This window comes from Lissotriton vulgaris, chromosome 9, assembly GCF_964263255.1.
Source record: "Lissotriton vulgaris chromosome 9, aLisVul1.2, whole genome shotgun sequence".
NCBI classification, from domain to species: Eukaryota; Metazoa; Chordata; class Amphibia; order Caudata; family Salamandridae; genus Lissotriton; species Lissotriton vulgaris.
The window spans coordinates 395670818-395696837 of NC_141697.1; the positions used below are offsets into that span (position 1 = coordinate 395670818).

At 44.2% G+C, this 26020-nt stretch overlaps 1 protein-coding gene across 16 annotated transcripts in view; it reads left to right on the top strand.

Moving 5' to 3' along the window:
* EVL (Enah/Vasp-like) overlaps positions 1-26020 on the top strand; it is a 581837-nt gene that overhangs the window by 371142 nt on the left and 184675 nt on the right. The gene's annotated exons all lie outside the window — the stretch shown is intronic.

Sequence of the window (26020 nt, forward strand, 5' to 3'; positions counted from 1 at the left end):
TTCCGGTCTGCCGTGACAGCAGGCACATCATGTGCGCGTGCTCACACTGCTCACACTGCTCACTTCTCACTAGTGGGGAAGGTAAGGCATGACGTCATGCCAGGTGAGCTTTGTAAGGGAATGGAAATCCTTTAGAGTCATTTTCTCTATGGGTTTCCCTTCTCTTTTTGAAACTCAGGAGCAGCAACATTGTCGTGGTGTCACCAGGGCTGTAAGTGGAAGCTTTTTCAATATTATATACTATCCATAGATGCTGCTTATTTTTCTTATGCAACTAACCATTGACAAAGCCAATAGTCCTGGCTTGTTGTAGATATGATGTTACTTGTTGTATCTGGGTATCTGGATTCAGTGACAGAAACAGCAAAATACAAGTCAGGCGGCACATTATGCTAAGCACAGATTTATAGCTTACGTGTTTTCCAGCCACAACCTTAATTTTATTGGCCACGCCCTTTTGAGAGACACCCGAGTTTTTCATCCCACTTAGAGACCTGCCTCCAAGACCCTAGTTTATGGTGTCCAAAGTGTAGCTAAGGACTAAGTAAAATGTCATCCATGGCTGCAGCACTCATTGTGCCACCCACTGCAGTGACAATGCATTTCTACCATCATTTTAATGTCATTTGACACTTTTGTCGCCCTGGTGTGTACAGCGACTCTTCTGGGAGGAGTGACACTATAGGAAAATGCGAAATAAATTAATGGATAGTGCTGTGAAGTTTGTTGAGTTCAAATGTTGGCTGGTTTTATGTCAACTTACTAAATATTCTTTAACTGGTGTTGATGTGATGTTATGTGCTTTTTTGGTGTATGTATTGTGCATTGGAGGTAACTAAGCACAGTAGAGCATCTCAGTTCATACTGTAAGAAATGATGATACTTCCTCGGTCCCTGGCAGCCATTAGCTTTCTGTGATGTATTATTGAGGAAGACATCAGTCATTTAGAGAATGAAACATATATTATCTGCTTATATGCCACATAAAAATACCCATTTTAAGGTTTTCGCCAAACATTAATTTTCTTTTGTGAACTAAGGGTTAGCAGATTCAAGATTTTTAAAAGAATATGATTAACAATGGTCGTGCTTCGATAACTAGGTTATCACTGATGACTAACAACAAATGTTTATGGTTATGTTGATTTCTTGTACAATGATTCATTTGCTTCTAAGACTGCTTCAGAACCTTAGGAAAGGACGAGCTTTATGAATGAACATCTCTTTTTTCCACAATGTTTCTTACCAGGTGGGGTAATGCAAGTGTTAATAACTGGGATTAGTCTGGGGCCCCTGGACCACGGGCGACCACTCCCTCCCTCCTCTTAAGTGTTGGCATTCAGATCTACCCTGCTACCGTTCCTTAATCACTGCTTTTACCAGCAGGCTTAAAGGTGAAGTACTTCACGCCTGTACGTGGCAGAGAACTGCTATGAGTAGTTCCACTGGTCGCTACCTTCCACTCTTTTTCTCTTAGTGCTGATGGGTGTGGGGGATGTGTGGGTGAGGAGTTGTCGTCTACTGCTGGATACTTAGACTATAGTAATGTGCTGCAGTGCCTGGGCATGAATTCAAACTAAAAGGTGTGAGATAGGATTAGATGGTAGTTTATTTGTGAATTGTAGATGCAGTTTGGCTTATGAGCACAGAGGCTCGTGTATTAATATCACAAATCATCTGCATGAGATCACCCCAACCATCCACACACTGAAGAACACGACTAACGCTTATTAATTTAATCCATCACAGAGAAACTGGCGTAAATGCATGGAATGGTTATTTTAAACACACAAACCTAAGCTCAATAGCCAACAATAATGTTGGACTAACCACTAACCTTTGGTCCCATAGCAGAGTGCTGCCTGGCAGAAAGCGCTTCAACGCCTCATCAGGGGTAGTGTGTGCTAAATAAATGCAATTACAATTACAAAATGACAGCATGCCTGCTATCAGTGGTTTGTCTGTGCAGATCTAAACTGCAAATTCTGTCTGACAAAATTACCCCTTTTGACATACCTAAATCCTCCTTTTAAATATTAGTATGTCACCCCGAAATAGGTCTTACTGCCCATTAAGACCGGGCGCATGGTTTTAAGAGTCATACATGTAAAAGTTCAATGATAAACATGTTGTTACAGTGACTCGCTCCTCAAAGTTATAATACCTGTAGCAGGTTTGGCTTTCTTAAGGAAAGCCTTGAAGTGCAATTTTAAGTTTGATACATGTTATTTCCACCTAGAAACAGCTACAATTTACGTATTTGGCCTTTGAAATTACTTTTTCCAAGCCCAATTTACTGATGAAGTTGGAATTGTAATAAATATTTTGGAAAGATGACTTGTCAAAAGTCACATTTGCCCTGCCTAAACTCTTTGGAGTCTAAGCTAAATCTTCATATTGCTTGCTGTCTTCTGCCAGCAAGTAATTAGCATTTCAGTGGGCGTGACTGAGGTGTTAACTTGCTCCCAGGACGGGGATGAAAGTTCATGGGTGTGGGAAGGTGTTCTTGTGCCCTTGACAGGAAGGCCTTTGGGCTGGGCCCAAGTACTTGATTACCTTCAAAGAGGCCTATCCTGCCTAAAGCAGATATAGTTAACCTGCAGGACTACATCCTTCTATTGTCCGACTAGCCAGATTGGCTTCCATCACAGTGGGCCTCTTGTTAACATCTCAGTGTCTGATCCTGCTAGAATGTCAAGACCTGATTGGTAGGCCTGCTAGAGTTTTTCTTATGACATTTGGGGTGCACTTCAAAGGAGGGAAGCAGAAGGCAAAAACAATTTGAGTGTATCCCTTGTCTGGTTGCTAAAATCTCAGCTTTGGCTGTGATTTTGTTAGGGATATAGAGGATGCCTAAAACTGGATTTTAGTGTTCAGATGTGGGAGGACACTAGGAATACAATTTTTCACTTCCCACACACACCTCCAGGCCTCAGATACCAAGTTTGTTTGGCCAAAGTCAATGGCCACCTTAAATTTGCCCACAGTGGGTAGAGTTAGTCTTGGAAACCTTTACTCCATTGGTTAGGGCACCCTCAGGGGTCATTTCCACCCACTAGTGTATGCCAGGCATAAATGTGGCATCTCCAAGTACTTTCTTTAGAACACTCCTGGACCTGAGGAAGATCCTGCAAACTTCCTTTAAAAAAACACTGGTCACTGTGATCCACACACCAGTTCTTTCCTAGATAAACTTCTCCACCCTTGCCCACCTCTGCATCAAAATCTACAGTCAGAAAAATCCTCAGCAGATGAATAACTTCACCCGCCACAATGTAACAAGTATTCAACTTCTGAAAATGAAGTTAGATGTAGTACTAAAATGGTTATTACGGACATTTACTAGTATAATTTTGTCATAATTATTCAAATCAAGTTCTAAAGCTAAAATATATGGTCAAAAGTTATCCATGATCACAATGGTGCAAGCTGGATTTACTTTCATGCAAATTATTAAGAACCCCTTGGTCTTCCCTGGGGCTGAGGGAATACCTTAGGCGTAAAATGATTGAAACCCGTCCAGATCATACATGGCCCAAATCTAGTATCAACCAATTCCACTCGATGCCTAGCCACATTCTTGGATATAATCTGGATTAAATGCCCCTACTTGCTGCATCCCCAAGAGGCACTGATGTTTCAGGGGATGCAGCTGGTCTTGTCGCAGTTTCTTCAGAAGGTTCAATTAAGAGAAACTAGTTGAAGTAAAAGTCTGAGACTCACGATTAGCAGATGTTTATAGTGAGTCTGACAGTTCCAGATGTAGATAAACAGTTGATGACGGAAATTGAGCATTTATCAATATAATCAATCTTCGAATAGAGCATTCATTATCATCTTCTAAGGAGAGATAAGTAAAGTGATTATTGATCAAAATTGGCCTAACACTGTCTGTAGGATTACTTGGTGCTTAAAAGTGGCCTCTTTATTAGGTTGTAGCTTAAAGAAAGACATGCTACTAACTCCCTAACCAGGGGTGGTTTCTGGAAAAAAGAACTGGGATAATATTTGTGAGGATTCACAGGAAAACGATACAAGCTTAAACACATTCTTAACAATTATAGGGCTTATTAATTTTATCATAACACATGGGACCTGTATTAGCACCTTCAACACCTGTATTACACTTCAACTCTAATTTCCTTATTACAGGCGAGTTGTGACACCTCTAGACACTTGTAATAAGAACATAGCTGCATTACTATGATAAGTTATTACAGTTGAATTGTGACGTCATAATGCATTCTGCCAGGCACAGCAGCCAAGGGTAAAGGCAGGGCACAGAGCATAATTACAGCAGCAGGTTCGATAACACAAATGTGAACTGGCTTTTTCTTCTGTGTTTTTAATATAAATGAACTATGGTCAGCAGAAAGAAGATGTTTGTGGCAATATGTTTATTTTCTGCAAGCCGTAGGTTATGACATGCATATAATCGCTCTGCTGCTCCTAATATCGTTTAAACAATGAAATACTGAATATTGTTTGGTGTGTTTAAGTTTGCACTACAGATCCTGCTTTTATTCTACCGGTCTGCAACTATACTCTCTCTTGCACACAAAAGAGCAAGGCACCAAGAACTTAAGCAGTTTGTGAGAAAGGTGATAGTGTGACCATGGATTATATGGTATACAGAACCCTCTGCAACACATTAATATCATGCCATCTCGGAGTTCTGTGACCATATAAATGTACCCGTTCTTCTGCCTCATTCCTCTACTTGGTCACGGAACTCCTCAGTGATTTGTAATATTCTTTTACGGCAGGGGGTACTTTTATCCCATATATAATCATTCTCCTGGGCTAAGACTCATTAAATCTCCAGTCCTGTTATAATGTATAGCTATCAAAATGTCAGAAAAAGATGATTACGGTCAACCACATTACGATTTATCTAGTGAAAAGATTTTTATATAAGACTCTGAAGCCTTTTCTGTGGTCCACTATCAGGAGGTTTCATTGGTCAGAAACCAAAGTGTGTAGGGTGAAGAAGTAGCCATTAAAAAGGTGTACAGGTAACCTCACAATCAGCCCATTACTAGAAAAAAACGGCAAAAGAACGTGTATATGAGGTCTGCCGCTCTGCACATGCCGATATATTAAGGGAGGTAAGTTGTTACGAGCAGTTGAGATGCTAAATAAACCACTCTGCTCCTGTTGCGAATTGGCATAGGTTTGAATATCTGCATTAACTTTTACTGAAGAGTTTTTCAGTTTCAATATGTTGACCTCTAGAACAGAAAGTCTGCCATAAATAGCCAAGGAGATATACTGCCTTCTAGGTGATCACAGATAGGTTGGCATAAAACATCCAGCTGTAATAATAAACATCTCCTAAATTGATTAATTTGACTGTGGTAGCTTTACCAGAAAAGGAAGTATTAAAAGGGCAGAAGCCAACATCAGGGCGACTAGTTTCTGATGGAGCATGAATCAACCCATGCACCACAGGTTTCTGGGAATTCTGAGCACTCATTCGGTTGAAAATTAAAGATCTGTCTGTTCCAGGTGCACCTCATCAATCATTAATAAGAACCCTGCCTGTACCCAGGCCTTAAGACCAGCTGTAATGAAATCGCTTTACCATGTAGATGATCTACCATAGAGTATGAACGGTGCCTCTACAATGCTCCATTGCTTCATAGCTAGATGTCAACAACACAAGTATTATCAATCAGCGACGCATCCATGTTTGATGTGATGGTATGAAAGCGAAATAAAAGGCAACTGTTTTATGCATTGTGTAAGAACTTGGATTATTAGTTGTGAAGGCTGTGTGTCCTTCACAAGTAATAAGTCCACCAATTGCCTTTTCTCTATGAACTGAGTACCCCATTGTAGTACTTGACCCCCTCCGTGTAGCAAAGCAGAGCAGTCCAAGGCCTTCTCAGGGGAGGTGGTGTGGACTAGTAACCTGAGCTCAATGGTACTCAACAAAAAAACGTAATAAAAGATTGCCCTGTTGTTGCTTTTTCTTTTGGAAAGGAAAAGTACTTTTATTACACTCACTACTATATGCTGCATATCCAATTACAAATATATACATTTTGGTAGATGGAAATAACTTTGGTGACACCCTCATATCATGTTACACCCCTAAGGAGTCCTGAATCATTCACTAGGCCTCCGACGCGCTCAAATACCGACATCAAACCTCTGACCTCAAGACCCACCAGGACAGAAGCAGCTATGCCTAACAACATCCATCAGTCTCTACTTAGTTTCAACCACAATTAGAAAATTGTAATAGGGTTGTAACCAATGTACAGTGAATTTTGGACTGGTTTTTAATTGTCGCAATGTAGGTTCAGTTGTTTAATCACAGCAAATGTCACCTCTCTTTTCGTGCAATTAAATCACGTGTAAGCCAATTGTTTGTTTTTGTTTTAGGAAGTTTTGTTTAGGACAACCTTCTAAGTATATGTATATCAGAGTTATCTGTACAACTAATGACTTATAAAATAATGAAATATATAGGATTAAATCCAAAGAATGGTGTGTTCGTTTAGTTTATAATTGGATATTTGTAATTTGGAAGTAATACTGCAAATAGTTCAAGTTCAAGTTCAGGAATTTGTATAGCGCACTACTCACCCAGAGGGTCTCAAGGCGCTTGAGGGGGGTGGGTGCATTACTTATCGAATAGCCAGGTTTTTAGCTGCTTTCTGAAGGAGAGGTGGTTCTGTGTAAGGCGGAGGTGAGTGGGGAGAGAATTCCAGGTCTTGGCCACTAAGTAGGCGAAGGATCTTCCTCCCATGGTGGATTCATGGATGCGCGGAATTGCGACGAGGGCTTGGTTGGATGATCGTAGTTGGCGGGTGGGTGTGTAGAAGGACAGTCGTGTGTTGAGGCATTCGGGTCCTAGGTCGTAGAGGGCCTTGTGTGCGTGGGTGAGGAAACGGAACGTTATTCTTTTGTTGACAGGGAGCCAGTGGAGGTCTTTCAGGTGACCGGAGATGTGAGCTTGACGGGGGATGTCCAGTATGAGTCTGGCTGAGGTGTTTTGGATGCGTTGGAGTTTTTTCTGTAGTTTGGCTGTGGTTCCGGCGTAAAGGGTATTTCCATAATCCAGTCGGCTAGTGACCAGTGCGTGGGTGACTGTCTTTCTTGTTTCGGTGGGGATCCAGCGGAAGATTTTTTTGAGCATGCGTAGGATGTTGAAGCATGAAGATGAGACGGCGTTGACTTGTCTGGTCATCGAGAGGGAGGAGTCTAGAATGAAGCCCAAGTTGCGTGCGTGATCTGTAGGTATGGGTGCTGTACCCAGGGCCGGTGGCCACCATGAGTCGTCCCAGGCGGAGGGGGGATGATCCTAAGATGAGGACTTCCGTTTTGTCCGGGTTGAGTTTTAAACAGCTGTTCTTCATCCATTCGGCTACTTCTTTCATTCCTTCGTGTAGATTAGTTTTGGCGGTGTTTGAGTCTTTGGTGAGGGAGAGGATCAGCTGGGTGTCGTCTGCGTAGGAGATGAGGTTGAGGTTGAGGTTGTGTTGTCGCGCGATGGATGCTAGGGGACTCATGTAAACGTTGAAGAGGGTGGGGCTTAGTGATGATTCTTGTGGAACGCAGCAGATGACTTCGGTGGCCTCTGATTTGAATGGGGGGAGGCGGACTCTCTGGGTTCTTCCAGCGAGGAACGAGATGATCCAGCCCAAAGCTTTTCCTTGTATTCCGACGTTGCTGAGGCGTTGTATGAGGGTGCTATGACAGACCTGGTCGAAGGCGGCGGAGAGGTCAAGTAGGATGAGGGCAACTGTTTCTCCGTTGTCCAGTAGCGTTCGGATGTCGTCTGTAGCAGCGATGAGGGCGGTTTCGGTGCTGTGTTTGGCTCGGAATCCGGACTGTGAGGGTTCGAGGGAATTGTTGGATTCAAGGAAGGCGGCGAGCTGACTGTTGACGGCTTTCTCGATGACTTTGGCAGGGAATGGAAGTAGTGAGATGGGGCGATAGTTCTTAAGTTTAGAGGGGTCTGCTGAGGGTTTCTTCAGGAGGGTGCTGAGTTTGGCATGTTTCCACATTTCGGGAAGGTAGCGGAGTTGAAGGAACAGTTGATGACATTGCGGAGATGGGGTGCGATGATGGAGTCTGCTTTGTTGAAGATGTGGTGGGGACATGGGTCGGTTGTAGGCATGGGCGGAAAATCCGTTCCGCTCGCGGATTTTGCGGATTTTCGGGAAATCCGCAATCTGCGAGATTTGCGAATTTCCCGCAAAATCCGCAAATCCGCGAGCAGCGGATTTTGCTCGCACTGCTCGCACTGTTCGCGTGAGTTCGCGCCCCGCGAATAAGTGCAAAATTGCAGAAATACGATCTTAGCAAAACTGAAAGCAACTACTTACCAGGTTCAAAAGTTCAGGCTCATCATTAGTAGCCATTTCCTGGAGTGCTTCCTGAGGGGCCCCTCCAGAGTTCAGTTGCCAGTTGAAACTATTATGTGACCCTGCTCTGAACCTCAGAATAGTTACACATATGCCACAAAGGTCCTGAATTACAGCTAAGGGAGACAAGCAGGAGCCAGGCTGGAAGTTAAAATCCATTAATCAGCCCCTAATTCATTATTGTCAGTTGGGGCAGGGCAGGTGTTGTAACTAATTTTGCAACAATGAAAGCACTTAGCAAGTGCAAAAGATCACTAATCAGGGCGCACTAAGGAAGCAGGTGCCAGCTAAAAAAATATTCTGTGACACATGAATCAGCCCCAAATTAATTCAGGTCACTTGAGGCAGGGAAGGTGTGCTTTGCTTTGCCGAAAATAATGTACACTGGACAACCAGAGGGTGTGGTGATGAAACAGAGGGTGGCATGGGTGGGCCAGAGGGTGGCATGAGTAGTCAGAGAGTGGCAGTGGTGACAGAGAGTGGCAGTGATGAAGAAGAGTGTCCCAAACAGGCTGGACACGTAGAAACAACAAGTTCGCGAAACTTGCGACCCGACAGGTAAGTTCGCAATTTGCGAAAGTGTACAAAACCCTCGCGAACTGGCAGAAACACGGGCGAACACAAAAAAAAAATCCGCAAATTCGCGGGAATTCGCGGATTTTGCGGATTGCGAATCCGCAAATCCGCAAAATTCGCGAACGCGAGATCCGCAAAATTCGCTCATGCTTAGTCGGTTGGTGAGCCTGAGTGGATGGAGTTCATCAGGCGGATGGTGTCTTCAGTAGTGATTGGGTTCCAGGCGCAAAGGTTGTGAGAGTGCTGTTTTGGTTCGGAGGTGGGTGGAGTGGACTGTTCTTCGGACTGGTTTTCAAAGCTGTTATGTATGTCAGCGATTTTGTTGTGGAAGAAAGAGGATAAAGAGTCGCAGAGGTCTTGGGAGGGAGTGATGTCGTTGGTGCCGGCGGTGGGGTTGGTAAATTCTTTGACGATGTTGAATAGTTCCTTGCTGTTGTGGGCGTTGTTGTCGAGTCGATCCTTGAATGCTGATTTCTTGGTGGATCGGATCAGTTGGTGGTGTTTGCGGGTGGCGTCCTTGAAGGTGGTCAGGTTGTCAGTGGTTGGGTTTTTTTCTCCAGGTTTTCTCGAGGGTACAACATAACTTCTTGGATTTCTTAAGGTCATCGTTGAACCAGGGGGCCTTTTTGTTCCCTTGTTTGATGTGGTGGTTTTTCAAGGGTGCTAATTCATCAGCGCTGTGGGTGATCCATTGTGTGAGTTTGGTGGCAGCTTGGTTTGGGTCCGATGATATGGAAGGAGGGTTTTGGTTAAGCGATGTGAAGAGTTGGTCGATGGTGATTTTGTTCCAGTTTCTTCGATGAATAGGTTGTGGGGGGTTGTGGGTCGTGGTCTTTTTGTAGCTGAAGTGAACGCAGCTGTGGTCCGTCCAATGGAGGGCTGTGGTGTGATCAAAGGAGATGTGTTTGCTGGAGGTGAAGATAGGGTCGAGCGTGTGTCCCGCTAAGTGGGTGGGGGTGTCAACAAGTTGTTTGAGTCCGAGACTGGCCAGGTTGACCAGAAGGGTGGTGGTGTTGCTATCGTTTTTCTTTTCCAAGTGGAAGTTGAGGTCTTGTAGTAGAATGTAGTTCTCGGAGGTGAGGGCATGTGGACTGATGAAGTCGGTGATGTCTTCGTTGAATTGTGTGCGGGTTCCTGGTGGTCTGTAGATGAGGATGCCTCTAACTGTGGTTCTGGGGTCGGTGTGGATCTGGAAGTGCAGGTGTTCGGCGGTCGCGAGGTTATCGTCGGAGCTGGTCGTGATTCGGATGGTGTTTTTATGGATGATGGCGATGCCTCCTCCTGTTTGGTTGGTGCGGTCCTTTCGGATGATCTTGTAAGCATCCGGGATGGCTATGGCGATGTCAGGCGCTGATGAGGCGTTCATCCAGGTTTCTGTAAGGAAGGCGACATCCGGCGAAGCAGTGTCGAGTAGGTCCCAGAGTTCAGTGGCGTGTCTGTGGACCGAGCGGGTGTTCAGCAGGATGCACTTCAGGTGGTTAGAGTCGGAGCTATGGTTGGAGGAAGTGGATTTGGTGTGGGTCCTGAAGCAGGCGAACTTGCAGGAGTGACAGGCGAAAGGTCCATGGGTGTGTCCTGGGGCAGCTTTGCAGCATTGTGGTGTGCGTCCGGGGTTAAGGGAAAAGAGGGTAGAGGGTCATATGAAATGTGGGTGGAGTGGGTTTTGCAGGGGCCAAGGGGTCTGGCGCTGGGCGCGGTCCAGGCGCGGACGGGCGCAGACGGGCTTACCTTTGGCGCACCTTCGGCGCGCATGGGGCGAACCGCTGCGCGCAAATGCATCTGACATATGTGGATAGCGGAGGGGGCGGGGGCGAGGGAGGGTCAGCTGGGAGGCGGGGGTTGGGTGGAGGGGCGGGCTGGAAGGCACAAGAAAAAGGTTGGCAGCAAAATGAAACGAAACAGGATGAGATTGTGCCTGCGCCTCTGCCCACCCCAATCAGGCACAGATAAGCACAGAATGCAATGCGAGCCTGCAAAAGCGCTACGATGGCACACAAGTGCTACAGTATGCAGCACACTTTAATTGGCACGATGTGGGCTGTTCAAAAAATAGCGTTACGCTAAATTAGGCAATGCGGCAATATTAGGTGCTCAAGACGGAGCGCAGTCACTAAAGGGCGCAATGTTAAAGCCCAAGACAATGAATGCAGTGAGAGTGCTACGATACCAGCTGCTGGAGCCAGGGAGCGATGGCAGCGACCGCTTCTGATGGAGTCAGACCTTCTGTCATAAGGACAATCAAAGCAATTTTCTTCCCAACAGAACCATTGTTGCATATATACATGTCTGACAATGAAGCAGCCGATTTAGCCTCCTCATATGACACACCTCCCATTGACTCTCCAAAATCCAAGTGATCACAGGTTTCCGAAAAGACCTTCCTTTCGCAAAACCCCCTCGACGGCCCTTCCTCACCAGCCTACTTAGGGCGCCCAAAGAAAAGACTCACAGCAACAAAGAGCTTTACACCAACTGCTTGCTCATCAACTGCAGGTCGGCTTCTTTACAAGCAACTGAACTAGCAGAGGCCATCCTCTTGCAGGACATCGACATTGCGTTCATCACGGAGACCTGGCTCAACGAGCTGTCCTCACAATGCTTAGACATGCTTGTGCCCCCAGGTTTTTCCATCATTAACAAAGACTGAAAAGACCAGCGAGGGGGAGGGGTAGCTATCATCCATAAAGACAACATGGCCATCACGGAAATAGAATCATGCAATTACAACACATTTGAATGTCTCTTGACCAACATAAAGATAAAAGATAATGGAACTTTGCTATGCCACCTTCTCTATCATCCACCAGGCAACACCTCCGCATTCGGGGAACACTTATCTGACCTGATGGCTCATGGTGCACTCAGAGATGCCAACAATCTAATTCTTGGCGACCTTAACCTGCAGTGGAATAAAACTAACAACCCGCTAATCCAAATGATATCCAGTCTCCTCTGTGACAACAATTTAACCCAATACTGCACGGAGGAGATGCACTACAATGGACCCACCTTGGATGCCATCATAGCTCAAAGAAACGCAATCACAATCAACCACATAATCCCTGTGGACTGGTCAGACCACCACATAATCTTAATTCATATCAACCAACTAACTCTCTTTCAAACGCCTATGCAAGACCCCCCTAAATGGATCAGAAACTTCTCTCAGATTCCCATGGTAGTCCTTGAAGAATGGATAAGCTCGCTTCTTCCCAACAGCACCGACCACCTCTCCACAAATGAATTCACTGAGCGTTACAACACAAAGCTAGTGACCATGCTTGACCAGCTAGCTCCCCACAAGCTGAAAAAAGACATGGCATTCCATCCAGATCATGGCTCAACTCCGACCTCAATTCTTGAAAGGAGAAAACTAAGAGCCAAAGAAAGAAGTTGGAGAAATAACCCTACCTCCATCCTCCGTGAACAACTCAAAACAGCCCGTAGAAAGTACAACAATCACATCAAAAATAAGAAATCCAGCTTTTTCTGCTCGGCGCTGGACAGCGCAAAAAACACACCCAAGGATCTATATGGCATCATCAAACAACAAACCTCCAAGCCTGTGTCCTCCTCTATACAGGCATCCAAAGAACTCTGCAACAACTTTGCCATCTTCTTCAATGATAAGAGCACTAAGATCAAACTCTCACTAGATGTCAACAATACGCACCCCACTAAGAGCATCACGTCTGGGACGCTTGATCTCTCTCCTTGTACCTCTTCCAATTCCAGGCTAAGTTTCCGCCCCATTCAAGAATCTGAGATAGGCACGCTGATCTCCACCTCCAAACTCTCAGTTCATGTCCAAGACCCCATTCCTCCCCTACTGGCCAAAAAACTGAAGCGCGCCCTCGTTCCACTTTGGTACACGATCATAAATAGCTCCTTGAAAAATGGAGTTGTTCCAGACTGCCTTAAAATGGGACAAGTCACACCCCTGCTGAAAAATCCCGGCCTCGACGTTACGGAGCTGAACAACTTTAGACCTGTGTCGAACTTTCCCCTTCTGTCCAAAATCCTGGAAAGATGCGTATTACAACAACTAACTCAACACCTGGACAACAGCAACCTCCTGGACCCCCACCAGTCTGGCTTCAGAAAAGGCTGTAGCACAGAAACCGCGATCCTCGACATCAACGATATCCACGGATTACTAGACTCTGACCAATGCTGCCTCCTCATTCTCCTTGACCTCTCAGCGGCATTTGATACGGTAGATCACAAACTCCTCATAAGGGCCGGTCTTGGTGAGGTGGTCGTCCAATGGTTTTCCTCCATCCTACACAATCACAGGCAAAAATGGTTTTCCTCCATCCTACACAATCACAGGCAAAAAATAAAAATCAAAAACTTCACTTCCGACCGACCTCCACCAAGTCAACAAAGGCGTCCCTCAAGGCCTGGTGCTATCACTGCAACTTTTTAACATCTACATGGAACCTCTCTCCAAACTACTCTTCTACTAAGCTTCCATCTCTACGCTGATGATACTCAGATTTATTTGGAAACTACCTCACTCAAAGACATTCAAAGACTCAATGACGTACTGAGAGATGTCCAATACTGGCTGACATGCAATCACCTTAAACTAAACCCTGACAAGACTGAGACACACCTAATCTCGAATAAGGAAGATAACCCTCAAATTGCCGAATGGTTAAAGGCCGTCAATGCACTCAACAGGAATCTCACTCCAACAGACTCTGTCAAATCACTAGGCATTACTCTAGACCCAAAACTGAACATGACGAGACACATCAAGAATTCGGCCAAGAGCGCTTTCCTTAACCTCAGACTACTGAACAAAATAAAACCCTTCACTCTTGCCAGTGATCTCAAACAGGCCACCCAAACTCTGGTACTGTCAAGACTGGACTATGGGAACGCAGTCCTCTCAGGAATTCCAAAATCACATCTGGCTCCCATCAAAATAACGCTGCATGCGGCAGCTAGAATGATCACCGTTATCAAGAAATTCGATTACATCTCCCCTCACTCAGGGAACTTAAGTGGCTTCCAGTCGAAATGCGGATTAGCTTCAGAACAGCCTGTCTCACGCATAAAGCCCTTCACACCGGCAAACCCGAATATCTGGTGAAAAAACTAAAAAAAGCCGGACAGACCAGGAACCTCAGAAGCTCAAACTCCCTCCTACTCATCCCACCAAAAACTAGAAAACAAAAAACTGCTTATCGGTCCTTCACCGGAAGCGCTCCTAAAATCTGGAACTCTATTCCCCCTCACATCAGAACCATCCCTCCTTTGTAAAATTAAAAAACCAACTTAACATCCTGTTCCTCAACCGATCCTTAGGGAGTGGATAGGAACACTCGGAGCATCTAGCTGTCATCGCGCTATGCTCCAACTCTAAGACTTCGAAGGACCCCAGAGACTAAGACTGGCCTGCACTATAATGTGTCACGCTTCTATTTTGTGTTTTTCTGTTAATATGTCGCTCTTCTATTTTGTATTTGGTGATTCTCTACTATGTATCTGCTGTAAAGCGCTCCGATACCCTAGGGTCAGCCAGCGCTATAGAAAACTTCTTAAATAAATAAAAAATAAACAACAATACCCCCACCTATACCTCATGCTGCATCACAATATAAGGAGATGTTATTTGCAATAAGGCAGGCCTACTGGCTTTGTCAGAGTGCCATCACATCAGTAAAAGCAGCCACTTTATAATTCACCAAAGTAACACCATTATAGTCAAGGAGGATAGTACCATTATGTAATACATTATTACCCATCATTGAATTCAAAGGGGGTAGCACACGCTGTCAATCGAATTCATTACATTGAAAACGTTTGCCTTGTCTACCATCCACATCAATAATAAAGCATTGAATTCCATAACAGATGTCACAGAAGCTTTCCTTTGCTTCTATTAGTCTGCTATTGGAGTTATTAAATCGATCAACAGATGTCCCTGCACTCTGGACCCTCTGTACAAATATACAGGATCAAGAAGTGCTTTTCAATGCAGCAAATCCTCTCCTGGGGGCATAAATGCATCTCCATTGGAGACTGGGGTTAATGTCCGGGACCACTATTGGGTGAGTACTGCACTCAACTCAGTGACGTGGTGTGACAGGGTAATTAACAGATGCACATTTCCTACCCTTCCATTCCCAGGATTCGGTCAAGCACTATTAATGATACTATTGTGTGGGGAGACTTTTATCCTCCTGCTGGGAGAAGAGTATTTAACTTGCACCAATTTGGGGGACAAAGGCCTGAAATCTGATTGAGTTGAGTCGGGATATTTGTAACTGTACACACGAGGTGCATGTTTACCCGCAGATTAATTACTTACTAGACCCTGTGGGCCTAAGTGGTGCAAAACTGCATTTTAGAACAGATTTCACTTATTAAAGTGTAGATCAGTAGAAGCCCCACAGACTTTCAGTAAACACTGCAGACCTACACTAGGAGTGTCCACTCGCATTAAAAGGCCTACCCCCTGTCAGTTTCAATCCTTGAAGATTCTATTCTGTGGCATGGTACCTTTGAAGACATACTGGGGAATAGTTATTCTCACACACATAGCTTGCACACATGTGTGATCATGTGCTCACATGTTACCAGCACTAAGCCTTTTACCCTAGCTGTGCAGAAGCAGCTTTACCTTAAGGCAGACGTTGGCAGTTAGCAGCCTGAGTCTAATTACCATGAATTTATTGTGGGTGAGACTTCATTACTGAGACTCGCTCGCGGTAAATTTCCAACACTCAGGTACTCAAATGTGAAAAGTCCATGCAGACTACACATAGCAAAACAGCTTATACATAAATTAATGGTTAAGCTGTTTGTTCTTGGATACAATTAACAATGTAAAATTTCTGAGCAGATTTATACATTTATTTTTTTAGTGTATTTTTTTATCTGAAAGTTATTTCATTTTGATCAGTAATTCTGCACAATAGAGTGATATTGGTACACCATAGAGGGAGCATATATGGGCGAGTAACTAAAAGTGAGCACTAGTGATGAGGACTAAAGTACAGTTGTAGGCGTGTTGGCAGCGTAGACGTATGTCAAACATGCCTAACTCTAGAATAACACACTTAGACAGCAAAATGATCATTTACTTTCCACTTTCGTTTTGAGTAGCAAAAGATGCTTCTTTTGTTTTTAAAGGCCTGGAAAGGTGCATACTCCGATGGCTGATATGAATGCATTCTAGTGGAGGAGCTCCAGAAAGCAGAATGATTGAAGTCTAGATGCACTGCGCCATGGTTGGGGAGACTGGGCTTTGATTGACATTTTCAACTGTAGGCAGGGGTGTAACAGGGTAGGTAGAGAGGTAATCTAGGAATTCCTGAGGGACTGCTTTGAAAGCCAGTGTCTGGATCCTGTTTATAGAGGCTAGCCAGCCTACCTGGAATAAGTAGATTGAGGTAGCAGTCTGTTTTGGATGGTTGTAAAACGTTCTAAAGGCAATTTCGCAGACATTGACTAATGGGAAGAAGACTATAAAGGAACTACCAATTAGTTGATCGGTGCTCCACCTGAGTGGAGTGGAATGGAGTGGAATGTAATGAATGGGAGCACATGTAGCCTAACATCCATCGCTCCATTCTTTGAAGCTAGGAAACCAGGTTAGTGGTGGCATCTGCTCAACATGCTGTGATTCTGGTCAAATCTTCCTGTTCCTAACAAACACATTTAATCTGACCTTATGTAAAATAATCCGCTGCTAATGTAAAGTGCTCTATTGACCAAGATCGCACTATATTAAACTGTAAAACGAATAATGATAGATAATGAATATATAGATTTTTAATATCTTTAGAACTAGATACGGTGCTTCAATGGCTCTGGTGGAGATGAATCCTCCCAGATACATAGCTGGTTTGAACAGAGAGCGGATATTTCTAGCAGAGTAAGCAAAGGTTGGAGAGCTCGCAGGGTTAGGGTGCTTAAGACAAGAGGAATTACAGGATGAATTTAACATAAGGAGCTGAGCCACCCAAAGTTGAATAGCATAAACCGAATGCTGAACTAGAAGAGGGAGATAGAGGGCAGGAAATGAGAAAAAAGATGTGTGTGTCCTGCATGCTTGCATGTAGATAGAAAGTGAAACTAAACAAGGGAATGATATCAGAGAGGTGTGGTGTAGAGATAGAAGCAGAAAGGGCCTAAAATCTGAGCCTTGAAGCACACCATCAGGTAGAGAAGTGCACATGGAGTGTATAAGGTTGCTGAAAAATGAGAAAGAACAGTCAGAGTTGTAGGAATAAAACGAATTGAGGGTTGAGCCAGATGTGCTCAGGGTAGTTGAAAGGAAGGTAAGGTCAATGGTAGTGGACACTGCAGATAGAAAAAATTATACAAGAATAGATGAGAGGTCATTGTGGGGAGCAGATGTGATATAATTTGAAACGTGTGAGGGGATTTGTATTTGAGTGGAGAGGACAGAAATATGATAAGAGGATTGATGAGGTTGTTAAAGGAAAGGTACTCAAAGAGCCACCCCAGTGTTTTGGAGAAAAAAGGTTTGTGGGTTACAGAGGTAGGTTGAGGGCCATGTAGGGGCCAGCTATTGATTTCTCCAACTCTAAGACTTCGAAGGACCCCGAAGACTAAGACTGGCCTGCACAATAATATGTTGCGCTTCTTTTTTGTGTTTTTCTGTTAATATGTCGCTCTTCTATTTTGTATTTGGTGATTCTCTGCTATGTATCTGCTGTAAAGCGCTCCAATACCCTAGGGTCAGGCCAGCGCTATAGAAAACTTCTTAAATAAATAAAAAAAATTAAAAAACATAAAGGCAGGACCACAGCAGAACAGAGAAATGATGAATAGGTAATGCATATGAGTGAGACATTAAACAGAGCAGTATCTTGTAGGAGTGAGGGCACTGATCGCATAAGGGGCTTGCATGTTTGATGTTTGGGATTAGCTCAGCAAGAAATTGTGAGGCGACTATAGAATAATACTGATTTTGTTAGAGAAGGTGATTGTTCAGAGATAGCAGTGTGACCGGTGTGAATGGCAAAGAGAGTGGAGTGTTCATTGTATGGGTGGTGACAAAGAGGTGAGCTAATGTAGTGCTAGAAGCTTCCTTATTTAGAAATATCGAGCTAATACATTAGCTGTTCCATAGGTTGTATGCAGCAGCCCGCCCTTAATGACAGAGTGGCCTCACCCCCGCTTTTTGACAGACATGAAGAATGTCTATCAGGGTGAGCAAAGGTCAGCCTGACAGACATTCTTTATGTTCAGGTCAGGCAGTCAGGCACTATACATGTGCTAAATGCGCAGATGCTTGGCTGTCTGAGCTGACCTTTTCTATGCTGAAGATTTCACAGCCCAGTGGGTGTGACCTCCTCAGCCTGGCAAAGTGCTTGGAGGATCGCCCCCTCCTGATGAGGGGGAACGTCACTGATCTCCTCGGAATTGAGCAATTCAGTTTTATGCCCTGAAGTGCACAGGGCCAAATGTCCCCCAGTGATGACTTGTCACAGAGTGGGGTGGGGTTAGCAGTCTCACTGACCCCTTCCCATTCTGTGACGGGCAAGGGACTGCCGCCACCTCCTCTCATTGGTTGGTCCCATGTCGGCCAGTGAGAGGAGTCAGCAGTCCTAATCCTCAGGGAACCTGGGAGGCCGAGATCACTGCTGCAGCCGGTAAGTTGTTTTTGCTTTTTTTTTATGTTCGGGATGTGTGTGGGTGTATTAGTGAGTGCATGCTGTGAATGTGTGTGTGTGTGTATGTGCTTGTGAATGGTGGGTGTGTGTGCATGCTTTTTAGGTCTCGTAGAGAGACCTAATGCCGTCCATCCACAAAGCTGACTTTTTACGATCCGGATTTTGACGAGTGCATGTGCTCTCGTGCACGAGCTTGCCCGAGCCATCTGCCTGCCTCCTGCCTTGAAGGCAATCTGCTTCTCCGCCCCCCTGGCAGCCAAACGCTCTTCAAAGGGTTTGCTCCACGCCCCCGCCTGCACCACTCTCCATACTTCTCCTCCCACCTCCTACCGGCTGTCCTTTCTGCCCGCCTCGCACACCACATCAAAGCGTCCAGATCACAGCCTGTCCAGCCTGTGCCTTCTCTCCCTACCCTTAACCCTGCCCCACCACCTCTCGATATTGCTGCTTGTTTTTCGTGCGTTCTTTCTATGTTCTGTTTTATCTCTGTCTTTGCCGACCTTTTTTCCTCTCCTCCATCTTTTATTCTTTCTTCTCATCCACCCTCCTCTCTTTTCACTGTTTCCTGCATTGTCCGCCCATATTTGCTCCTATTACCCGTTCTCTACTTCTGTTCTTTTTCTTGTTTACCTTTCACTGTCTGTTCACTTCTATGTCTCTGCAGTAAATTTGATCATAATATCAAGAATATAATAAAAATGAATAATAGCATTACATTTTTGCTCTAGAACATTCCACGGTTTCTGCATCTTTGCACCTGTGTAAATGTGTAACGGTTGTTACTGTTACCTAATTCAAGGGCCCTCTTGTTATACATATTATTATCGTTATTAATGGTATCTAAGACGCTTCAACAATATGCCACCACAAAGCTCCAATAAACTATCAGCTGGGAAGAATATAGTCTGACGGCTAGGGCGGCCGAGCTCTAACCTGGGTAACCAGGTTCGCGTCTCAGCAATGACGCTCAACATCGTGTGATTCTGGTCAAATCCCCCGTGCCTAGCAAAAATGAATGTGTCCTTGTGTAACGGAACTGGTGCTCATGTAAAGCGCTCTGATGCCGTCGGGTCACGTTTGTGCTATGTATAACTCCGGCAGAATATTTTTTAAAGCAACATGGTTCTTTAGTTTGTTCTTTTATTTGTTTAGCAGCCTCCTAAGAATGAAAGTCAGAGGACAGAGCTATAGAGACCCCAAAGCTCTCCGAGCTCCCTGCATCCGCCGGCCGCTCATGGCAGCCTCCACACTTGCCCCAAAGCGAAAGGCACATTTGCACGGTGGCAGGCGTCACAAAGAAAACCCATCAGTGACCCAGGACATGAAAGGCAGAGAAAGGCAGCACGAATTCACTGTATTCCAGTCCTGCTGTGAGCATTCCAGGGCATTTCTTGGTAGACTGGGCAGTTATTCACCAGTGTATTGGCTGATGGAATATATCCCTTTGCCCGTTTGCAAGTGCGATCAGGTGACAGTGGCCGGGATGGCGAGCATTAGTTACCCTTTGGAAACAATCTGACGTGCAGATAGCTGCAGGACCAATCCAACAGGCTATTAACGGGCTGCCCTTAACATACACACAGTTGCATGACCTGCAGCTGTACACATTTCTTATGAGTTCATTACGTATACGGTTATGAAAATATATTGTTAGTCATAAATTTGCCAACACCTCCCCAGCAGTGGTACAGCAAGGATGCTGTGAAACCAAAAGCAAGAAAGGAAACTCGGTACACTGGTTGGGAAGTAAAAGTCATTATTGGGGTGCAGTGGGGCCCTGGACCCACTAGCTTCCTGTCACACTTGACTTTCTGCACTTATTATACTAGCCACCATGACCTGAAGTCTCAAATATTGACCTCTAGTTTGGACAATACATTTTTCTAGAGGCAGGTGCACTGATTCCCTGTTGAAGCCTGCATCGCCCACATTTAGATGTGTAAATGTCTTTTCACAGGACTCGCAATTTAAACTAATCACTGATTTCATTGCTCCTTGCCTCTACTTTTGCAGGAAATTTGCATTTTTCTTGGCTATCTTGTTGCCAATGTGGTCTTCTTGTCAGCATACCTTATCAAGAGTATTGAACAATTAAAACACATCTACTCTGGGCATACTTGGCTCAGTAAATCAATTATGCACATATCGCTTGCCTAGCCATTGTTCAACCCTCATCAAAAGTCTGAATAAAAGTTCGCCCAACTTCAATAAGATGTCTTTGCCAACAATCCACTCAAGGCAGTGGTAACATGGGTGGCTTGTAGCCTGTCACTTCCATTTGGTCAGTCGCGATCAGGTAGCGAGCCCCTTTACAGGCTGCCTGCCTCCTGCCTTGAAGGCAATCTGCTTCTCCGCCCCCCTGGCAGCCAAACGCTCTTCAAAGGGTTTGCTCCACGCCCCCCGCCTGCACCACTCTCCATACTTCTCCTCCCACCTCCCACGGCCATCCTTTCTGCCCGCCTCGCACACCACATCAAAGCGTCCAGATCACAGCTTGTCCAGCCTGTGCCTTCTCTCCCTACCCTTAACCCTGCCCCCACCACCTCTCAATATTGCTGCTTGTTTTTCGTGCGTTCTTTCTATGTTCTGTTTTATCTCTGTCTTTGCCGACCTTTTTTCCTCTCCTCCATCTTTTATTCTTTCTTCTCATCCACCCTCCTCTCTTTTCACTGTTTCCTGCATTGTCCGCCCATATTTGCTCCTATTACCCGTTCTCTACTTCTGTTCTTTTTCTTGTTTACCTTTCACTGTCTGTTCACTTCTATGTCTCTGCAGTAAATTTGATCATAATATCAATAATATAATAAAAACGAATAATAGCATTACATTTTTGCTCTAGAACATTACATGGTTTCTGCATCTTTGCACCTGTGTACATGTGTAACGGTTGTTACTGTTACCTAATTCAAGGGCCCTCTTGTTATACGTATTATTATCGTTATTAATGGTATCTAAGACGCTTCAACAATATGCCACCACAAAGCTCCAATAAACTATCAGCTGGGAAGGATATAACCTGACGGCTAGGGCGGCCGAGCTCTAACCTGGGGAACCAGGTTCGCGTCTCTGCAATGACGCTCAACATCGTGTGATTCTGGTCAAATCCCCCGTGCCTTACAAAAACGAATGTGTCCTTGTGTAACGGAACTGGTGCTCATGTAAAGCGCTCTGATGCCGTCGGGTCACGTTTGTGCTATGTATAACTCCGGCAGAATATTTTTTAAAGCAACATGGTTCTTTAGTTTGTTCTTTTATTTGTTTAGCAGCCTCCTAAGAATGAAAGTCAGAGGACAGAGCTATAGAGACCCCAAAGCTCTCCGAGCTCCCTGCATCCGCCGGCCGCTCATGGCAGCCTCCACGCTTGCCCAAAGCGAAAGGCACATTTGCACGGTGGCAGGCGTCACAAAGAAAACCCATCAGTGACCCAGGACATGAAAGGCAGAGAAAGGCAGCAAGAATTCACTGGATGCCAGTCGTGCTGTGAGCAATCCAGGGCATTTCTTGGTAGACTGGGCAGTCATTCACCAGTGTATTGGCTGATGGAATATATCCATTTGCCCGTTTGCAAGTGCGATCAGGTGACAGTGGCCGGGATGGCGAGCATTAGTTACCCTTTGGAAACAATCTGACGTGCAGATAGCTGCAGGACCAATCCAACAGGCTATTTACGGGCTGCCCTTAACATACACACAGGTGCATGACCTGCAGCTGTACCCATTTCTTATGAGTTCATTACGTATACGGTTATGAAAATTTATGGTTAGTCATAAATTTGCCAACAGCTCCCCAGCAGTGGTACAGCAAGGATGCTGTGAAACCAAAAGCAAGAAAGGAAACTGGGTACACTGGTTGGGAAGTAAAAGCCATTATTGGGGTGCAGTGGGGCCCTGGACCCACTAGCTTCCCGTCACACTGGACTTTCTGCACTTATTATACTAGCCACCATGACCTGAAGTCTCAAATATAGACCACTAGTTTGGACAATACAGCACCACCACAGCATCACTCAGTGGCACCACAACATCACTGAGCTCCACCACAGCATCAATCTGTGCAACCATTCAACAACAACTAGTTCAAATATGTTATCTCAATGTTTCAAGCTTTATTACAAATGTAACAAAAAGATGTTAATATTTGACATATGTTCTTGGATTTTCGTCACAATAAAATACACTGAACATAATCTTCACAAATGTTATTTACAAAAGTTTAAGCTATTGCCATTATAAATTACAATAACTTTTATTTAAGTATTAATTATTAAAAAAAATGTTATTTGTAATATCAATACATGTAAGTCACGTAAATACAACACATATTGCATTACAAATGCTATAGGTGTCACATTTGCGAGAGTTATAACTATTGGCATTGTAAATGACAAAGCTATTAATTTCGCAATTTTCAAAAACAAAACCTAAATAAAAAATGTGTCATTTACAATACCAATAGCTCTAACTTTCCTAATACGAGACATCTTGCATTGCAAATGCTTGTTAATGCATGGGTTTGTGAGTGAGTCTGCTTGAGGATGGGTGAGTGTATGTGTGTGCATGTGTGGTCCCGCCTGCCCTGTCCAGCTCGAATTACAAGCTACCAGTACTTGTTTGTATCTGTGGAGATTGCCTGTTCTTTTATTCTTGCACCATTTACAAAGGAGTGTTAGCAACTTGGTTCTGATAGCTCACTCTATTCAAAGTTACAAAGACCAGCACGACCAGCAGCTTGACCTAGGATGTTAGTTGTCGCTATCCAAAAGGATTGCAATCAAAGGTACACCTATTTCGTCTTTTTAAAATCCACATCAGGCGCATGCTGTAGCCATTCTGTGGGAGGTTTCATTAAGTCTTATGTCTGGTAAGCCCTGCGTAGCATGTAAATTGATATCTTTAAAATGGGCATTGCAGGAAACGATGCGTGGGTACCATAACATTTTCCCCACTTCATGACATGAAATTCCTTGCCTAATTCTATTTCCCATTTATCCTTTGATGACTGTAGGACAACTCCTTCATACTTTTCCAAAGCTATGTAAAACCAGCCAATTCATCTATATCCCTTGTCCATGATGTGAATGGCTTGTAGCACTGTATGCATTGCTGGTTCTTTTGCGTGACATTGCAGTGCTTCGTAAAAGCATTTACTATTCTGGTGTGTAGTAAAAAATGACCTCTTTGCAGACGATGTCATCTCGTAACTTCTGAAAGCTTGTTAGGTTACCATCTTGAAATAACTCGCCCACAACTGTGAAGCCGAACTCTCCCAAAGGATCGGCTGACATGCCATGGATAGGCCTGCTTGAGTTGGGAACCCGATATATTGTTTGTTGATTAAATAGTGATCAGGGAAGATCAATGTGATCTGTTCTTGGTTACTGAAATGTAACTTAAAGTTATCATGTATAGGAGTTGTTGACTGGAAAAGTTTGAATAAAGAGTCAAGCTTTTCAAATAATTTTTCTGTTACACATGGAAAACGATGAGAGTCACAGTATTGGCCTTCAATATGGCATTGACTACCCATCAGAAGGCAAAGAGTGTGACCAATGCCAAGGACAGACACCATTAAGTCCCAGAATTGAAGGGGTGTGGCCTACTCCAATTCCAAACCGTGAAAAATGGCAGAACAAGGTAACCGCATTGCTTTACCACCTCGATTTCTGCAAGTAGGAACTTTTTGGTTTTGCTGATTTTTACTTTCTCATTCTTTAAATGATTTTCTTTGCCACCGGCTTCAGACTTGTTCATAAGAAAGTGTAGCTAATTTGGACATGACTGAGTAATTCCTGTACAGTGTTACTGACGTTCTTCTTTTTATCTGTTGCTGAAACATATTAGAAAGGAGACACTTTATGCTGGTATTCAATTGAGGTTATAGCAATTGTTTTGGCATGAGATTTTCTTTTACTGTCAATTGGTCTTCCTGGACATATGTTACTTGGACCATAGAATTTGAATATAGGTCGTCAGAAGCTTGCTACATGTAGGTTGATCTTGATTTTTTTCATTTCTCCTCACTGTTGACAGTCGTCCAGGAGCGATAAAAATATTTTGAAGGCCTAGTAGTGGCCAAGAGTATTAATTAGTTCTAGGATGTAAAACAAATACTTGGTCTATGAATGAGGTGTATACCTTAACATGAAAGTACATACACCCTGGAAAATAATTTTTAAAAAAATGTTGGCCTTGGCTTTGACTGTTGGTCAACAGTTCAAACTGAGAAGTACTCCTGTATCATATAGGTCAGGGTTGTCAACTGTTGTGAAGTAAGGGGTAGAAGTGTTGTAGATATGATACTGATCGAAGAAGCACACATAACTTGTAAATATGTATCAAATATGGATCAAATATAATGACTTTGAAAACGACCATACAACTGAAAATTATTACAAAACATTACCTTTCACTAAAGTGATATTAGTTATATCCAGTCCTGCCAAGTACCACGCATAAGGCGTTAGTCTAATGCATTTCAGTGTCGTGCTCCACATTACCGCACAGAAATGCATTGTCACTCATATGATGCATTCCTCATTATGTGTGTCTGCTGAAGCGCTGGCTAAAACTTTGGAGTGTATGGAGGCTGGCAGTGCATCGACCTGGCCTGCACGCACTGCCCCTGCAGGCTTGGGGCACTCGCAGCTAAGCTATGGGCTGTTGGCAGGCTCACTGCTCTGCTACAATGTATCTTGATTCCCGTGGGTCCGCGCAGCTCTGAGACCGACAGCCTGCTGCCTGACCTCACAAGGTAGTGCCTAATGAGACTATTGGCCCAGGCAGTCAGGTTGTAATAAGTCTGGCCGCCCATAGCGCTGCGCTGGGGATGTTACGTTCTGCTGCCAGCAGCCCGGGGAGTTTGTGAGTGGCTGGCTACTGGTTTGCTGGTGGCGCAGTCATCATGGCACTCTCCTCCGCCAGCCCTGCCAGGCTGACTACGAGATGGCTCAGGTATTAGGGCCACTGTCCGTGGCGAAATCAATTATAGTGCCGAGTCAATTCAATTTCAATTCAATTCAATTTCATTTTATTGTTTGATTAATTAAAATCATTACAATATTTGAGAACAGTAAAAATTCCAAAATTCTAAAACAGTATAAAAAATACAAGTGTTCTATCCCAAATAAAAACAGCACTTTTCATATTTCATCCATTGTATACATTATTAAGTTCGTTATCAAAGTTTACAATATTGTCCACTACCACCACGAATTTCCTTCCTTAAACCACTATTTGCGATAGGCCTGGGATTCCTATGTCGGTTCACTTTCTTCAGTTTTGTTACCTTGGTCATAAATTTCTCTCCCCAATATGACAAGATAGATGATGTGCCTCCTAGCCAACTTGTCACTGCTTGCCGGCAAGTGCGGAGTTTTAACGTGTTAAAAATGGCCTGTAGGTACAATCT